This window comes from Herpailurus yagouaroundi, unplaced genomic scaffold, assembly GCF_014898765.1.
Source record: "Herpailurus yagouaroundi ecotype Mexico unplaced genomic scaffold, PumYag 191, whole genome shotgun sequence".
Lineage (NCBI taxonomy): Eukaryota > Metazoa > Chordata > Mammalia > Carnivora > Felidae > Herpailurus > Herpailurus yagouaroundi.
In genome coordinates this window covers 6,573,861-6,579,333 of record NW_024412422.1, presented here as the reverse complement: position 1 = coordinate 6,579,333, position 5,473 = coordinate 6,573,861, and the positions used below count along the sequence as shown (strand labels likewise).

The following is a 5,473-nucleotide window of genomic DNA, read 5'->3' as shown; positions in this document are numbered from 1 at the left end:
CACACACACACACACACACACACACACACACACACACACACACACACCACCTGGCTCCAGGTGGCTTGATCTGACTTCCCCCACCAGCCTTGCTGAGAGAAACAAGCCTCTTCAGGTTCTGAGTTCTGCAGAGATGAGGCAAAGAAGAACCCCCCCCCCCTTGTCACTAAGAAATGCTTTTCAGATCCTCTTGCATATGACGCTCCGGAGAGGGGGGTGTGACTTTGGGGCCAGAAAGAGAGGTATGGGGGGGATGAGGAGGGGAGGAAGGAATAAGGAGTAAGCTGGCAGGTACACGGAGCTGTTTGCTTCGTCCTGAAAAGAAGACGCCAGAAATTCCCTCTGGGCCCCAGGGCTCTGCTGCCACTTCCTGACTGTGCCACATGGGCCAAGTTCCAGAGCCTCGGTTTCCCCAGTGGTGAAATGGGCCTGAGGTCGTCGGGAACATGTGTACGATGAGCTGATGCTGGTGAAGCTCTTGGCAAAAATGCCTGGCATATAGTAAATGCTCAGTAAACAGTAGCCAGAAAAGATAGTAACAATGCCGAGACTAATAGTGACATAAACGTTGGATGGGGCACCCCGGGGACGTGGGGCCGCAGCTGAGTCCTTCCAGCTTCCCCGGCCTGAACCATTTCAAAGTTGAGCACAGGCTCTCAGTGGTGTCAGACTCAGAATGCTGCTCCCCTCAATTACCATGGCAACTGGGGAAAATCAGGAAGCCAGGGGAAGGGAAGCCACTTTTCCGCTGGGCTGGCCGTTCACCTGCTCAAAGCAGCTACCTCGCCTGCGTGCAGGGTTGGGCCCAAAATAGGCCTAAGGCGGGGCACCTCCTCTCCTGGAGAACCAGTTGCCCCGATCTGGGGAGAGGGGTGGCTGGTGGGGAATGGGCAGCCACGAGATGGTAGGGTCAGGGCCCAGGCTGAGCTATGTCTGCAAAAGGCAGAGGTGGCCGGGGTTTGGGGAGAGGGAGACAGAAACCCTGCTCCTTCAGGTCTGTCCTCACCGCCAGGTGTCCTGGTGCAATTGACAGCAAAGTCCCCCGAATGTGGCTCTCCAGACAGAGGTGTGGGGAGACGGGGCCTTGGAGCCCAGGGTGGGAGCTTGTCGTCCTGAGGGGTCCTGCGTGCGGGTATGAGAGCAAAAGAGAAAGAAAGAGAAAGAGAAGGAGAGAGAGATGGGGGGGGGCAGAGTTTAGGCAGAGACTCCCCTTCCTTTACTGTGTTTATTGCCATCAGCTTAGGGGACTCGGACAATATAGTCCTCACAGTAGAAAGAATAATGGCTGTCAGCGTGAACCAAGCATTTTATAGGTAGATCTCATGGGCTCATCGTAAAAATTAAGAGATGATTCCTTTTCTTAGTCCCATCGTACATTTGGGGAGGGGGCAGAGAAGCAGAGGCTCCGAGAGGCACAGAGGCTTGCTCCAGGTCACCCAGTTCATTGGCGGAAAAGCAACTATGAGAACTCAGGTCCTGCTGATCCCGAAGTGGGGCCCTCCCGGCCTGCCCTCCCTGCCCCCGCCACCTCGTGGAGAAAGAGAGTGACTAAGCCAGAGACCTTCTTTCAGGATGGTGGGGGCGTCATCGCTTGTGCCAGGCATGGACCCCGGAGGGCTCCAACAACTGGCGCTGGGACCAGAGACTCACAGCCATGTGGCCGTCCCGGGACTATGTGGAGTGGCGGTCCCTGAAAGCTGCTCATGCGTGGTGCCCCCTGATGTCTCTTCCTCTCCGAGGCTGCTTGGGCATTCACTCTAAGCTGATTCCAACAGGACCCCCATGGTGTTTAAAATGGGGCGGGGGGGGGGGATGTCGGTAAAGCCACCCTTCTCCCCAACTGCTGTAGGAGTCAAGCAGCTATGACACATCCAGGGGTCAGCTCAGAGCAAGCTCTCCATAAATGGTCACCATGAGAACAATTATTCTTGGAGCTTCTCTGGGGCCCACACCCTCAATCCCCGTGTGGATGGTGGGTGTGTAAAAGGCCTCTGCGGGCCGAAAGGAGGCTGCCGCCTGTCCCCCATCTCTGCCACCCTGGGCCCGAACCAGTCCCCACCCAGCAGCTTAGAGGTGAGTCCAGGGGAGCGCAGTGCTCCAGCGGGACCAAGGGGAGGAGGGGGAAGGAGGAGGTTGGCTGATGTGGCCGCCACTGAGGGGGTAATACATTATCCAGGGCTAATGAAAACATAATTATCTTCTTTTGGCTGCAGAGAGGGGCTAATTTAATAGGCTGCGATCGAAAGGCATCTGTTGAATTCACCCAGCAGCGAAAACACTTGAAGGGCTTGGGTGGGGGTGGGGAGAGCGGCAGAGCAGGGCTGGTCAGCGGCAGGCCGGGCAGCAGCTGCATGTGGGTGGCAGCTCCCCCAGGGGAAGGGAGGGGGGTGGGAAGCAGCACGGGGAGGGGTGCAGCAGCTGGGGAGGTGTCCTATGCACAGGCCGACTGGGACTGCTTTCTCACTGCGTGATCTTGGGCCAGTCCTCTGCTTCTCTGAGCCTCGGCCTCCTCATCTGTAAAGTGGGGTCCATCCTGCCTCCCTCCCATTGACTGGGAAGACTAGATGAGGAATATGAGAGGGGTTCTGGCACATCCTAAGTAAGTGTTTAACAAAAACTTCCCCCTTCTGCTGCTTTGCTGAGCCACTTCTAGTTAGCCTTCGGGATTCAGCATTAACACCCCCTCTTCCGGGGAGGCTCCTGCTCTGGGCCCCCCTAATGCCCTGCGCTTGCCTTTTCTTGAGGAAACCCACTTTAGGATATTTGCTGGGTTCCTGCTGGGCTGCTAAGAGCCCCACAAGGGTAGCAAGGGTCTGTCTCATCCGTCACTCAAAGTCAGTGCTTCTCAAAGCATGTTCCCTGGGCCAGAGGCCTCAGCATCCCCTTAGAACTTAGTTACCAGTTCCTGGGCCCTGCCCCCACACCTGCTGAAGCAGACACCGAGGTGGGGGCCGAGCGAGCTGTGTTTCATGCAGGTTCTCCAGGAGAGGCTGGTCCACGCTCAAGTTGGAAAGCTTGTGCTCCAAACAGAAACCAAATTAATGTTTGTTGAATCAATGAATGAAGAGCTTCCTGGGGTCCAGCCATGAAATGGCAATAGCTCCCTAATTAGCCACCAACTGTATACCAAAGGCTGTGCCCCTCCCAGCCACTCCCTGTCCTCTACCACCCCTCCATTCGCCAGCAGTGCCCCTTGGTTGGCCTCTCTGTCCTGAGGTGGAGACCCACAGGGAGTATTGAAAGACCCAGGGGGGGTGCCTCCTCTGTGTCCTCCCTCTGCTCCCACTGCACACAGATGCCCCTTCCCTTAAGTTGTCCTCCCCCCCGCCCACCCACGCAGGTCCTCTAATTCTGGAAAAGAATTAGACCCTGTCCCTGGGTGCCTGGCTTGGGAAGTCACTTAGATACGCTTATGAAGGATCATGCCTGTGGGTCAGTCTTGCACAGAGTGGGAGGGGCAGCCCGCGGAAGGGCCCTAGAGATGGCTGTCCCCAGCCGTGGCATTTTACACAGGGGGAGGCCAAAGTCCAGGGAGGTTTGGTGATTGATCCAAGAGCAACAGCCTGTTAGTGGCCTATAAGATCCTTGTCCTGGCTCCCAGCTCGAGATGCTGGTTCTGGTGCCCCTAAGAGGGGTGGGTCACCATAGTGGCACTGGGGCATCTGTGGGAGGGCAGGCCAGCAGGGCCAGGGAGCAGGGAAAGAGGTTGTTTGAGGGCCTAGAACTCCTGTGAGGGGTGGGGGTGCCACAGTCCCCAGGACGGCTACTGACTGGTCAAACACCCCTGGTAGACATTCATTCATAGGACTCCTGCAGAGAAGAAAGAGGGAGGAACCCTTTAAGGCTTAAAGAGGCTGCCTGGGCCTAGGAAACACTGGATTTGAAGCTGGAACACCTGGCTTCCAGGCCTGGTTCTGTCACTAATGGGCTGTGGGTGCTTGGACAAACCCCTTGGAATCTCTCAGTCTCAGAAGAGTGATCTGAACCAGAAGATGGTTCCTGGAAGTATACACAAAATCAAGCCCAAGTGCGCTTTTCTGGGGTAGAGGGTTTTCAGTATTGAGTAGCTTTTTTAAAAGAGTCTAAAACCTTGGAAAGGCCAGGAGAAACTGAACCAATGGTCTTTCAGGTGCTTTAATGGGCAAAATGGAGGCAACTTCTTGCCCGGGGAAACCCCGCCCCGGCAAGTTTGCAGCTGCCCTTTGCTCTACGCAGCCGTTTCGGCCGAGGCAGTTCCCCGGATGACCGACAGATGGCGCTAAACCTTCACTATAGCCTTCCTGTTTTCCTGAGACTCTTCAGGTACGTTCTGCTCCTGTTTACTCAGCTTTGGGGACCTTCGGGCCTGGGTCCCCTTTACGCTGAGCTGACCTGAATGGCATGAGACTGTTGGGTCATCCTGGGGGCTGTCTGTATCTTCTGGCTGCCACTCAGACTTGCAGTGTCTGTCCATAGAGGAGACACCAAAAAGGATGTGAAGGTGGGGGCATTAGAGTGTGGGCGTCTTGAGCACCCCAGAGAATGAACTGAAAACTCAAAAGGAGCCTTATTTAGTCCTTTTGTTCTCCCCTGAACCCCCAATACAGGACCCCCTCCTGTACTCCCCCATCTCAACCCGAGGTGCCACATCTCAGGCTCCTCCAAACCCTGGAGTGTTTGATAGCCTGTCACACGGGGGTGTGAATGGGAATCAAAGTATTTGCATTTTGAAGGCAAAGACCTGGGGAAGCCAGTGCCTCCAGGGAACAGATGAGGTGGGCTGGCCCTGAGACATCAGGGAGCGGTAGGACCTGTGGCTAACTGGAGTGCAGGGTCCACCTAAAGGCATTCACATTCAAAGTCAGCCATCAGTGTAAGAATTCTGACCAGGGGAATGGATTTCAGCACCTGGCGGTGTCGATGTTTGAATGCAAGGCAGGTCTTAATCAGAACATAAAGCAGTGGTCCCAGGGGCATCTGGGTGACTCAGTCAGTGAAGCATCCGACTCTACGTATCTATGGGCTCAAGTCATGATCTCACGGTTTGAGTTCAAGCCCCACATCGGGCTCCGTGCTGACAGCATGGGACCTGTATGGACTTCCCTCTCTCCCTCTCTCTCTGCCCCTCCCCTGCTTGCATGCTCTCTCTCTCTCTCAAAATAAAGAAAGAAACTTAAAAAAAAAAAAAAAGGAACATAAAGCAGTGGTCCTTAAACTGCCAGGGGCATGAGATTTACCTGAGAAGACCACCAGTTCCTGGACCGTGCCTCCATAGATATTGGATCTGTAGGTCTTGGAGGGGGGAGAAGAGGATTCAAGAGGCTAAATTTTTAGCAAACTCCTCAGGGGAAACTGAGGCAGGCGGTCTTCTGGTCCCAGGTTGGCTACTCCATGCCAGCGAGGCCACCCCAGTGACCTGGGCTGGATCCTCAACCTCCACTTGCAAATACTTGGAGTTCAATGACACAGCTTCTCAGCAACAATGAAGGCTCCC

At 55.3% G+C, this 5,473-nt stretch overlaps 1 protein-coding gene and 1 long non-coding RNA gene across 2 annotated transcripts in view; one reads left to right on the top strand and one right to left on the bottom strand.

Annotated features, from left to right (window-relative positions):
• Positions 1-5,473, bottom strand: part of NOS1 (nitric oxide synthase 1) — a 182,141-nt gene that overhangs the window by 112,831 nt on the left and 63,837 nt on the right. The gene's annotated exons all lie outside the window — the stretch shown is intronic.
• Positions 1,985-5,473, top strand: part of LOC121010272 (uncharacterized) — a 12,116-nt gene continuing 8,627 nt past the window's right edge. Inside the window, exons 1-2 of the long non-coding RNA XR_005781070.1 lie at positions 1,985-2,073; positions 4,130-4,302. This is a non-coding gene — a long non-coding RNA (uncharacterized LOC121010272). The remainder of the gene's footprint in view (positions 2,074-4,129; positions 4,303-5,473) is intronic.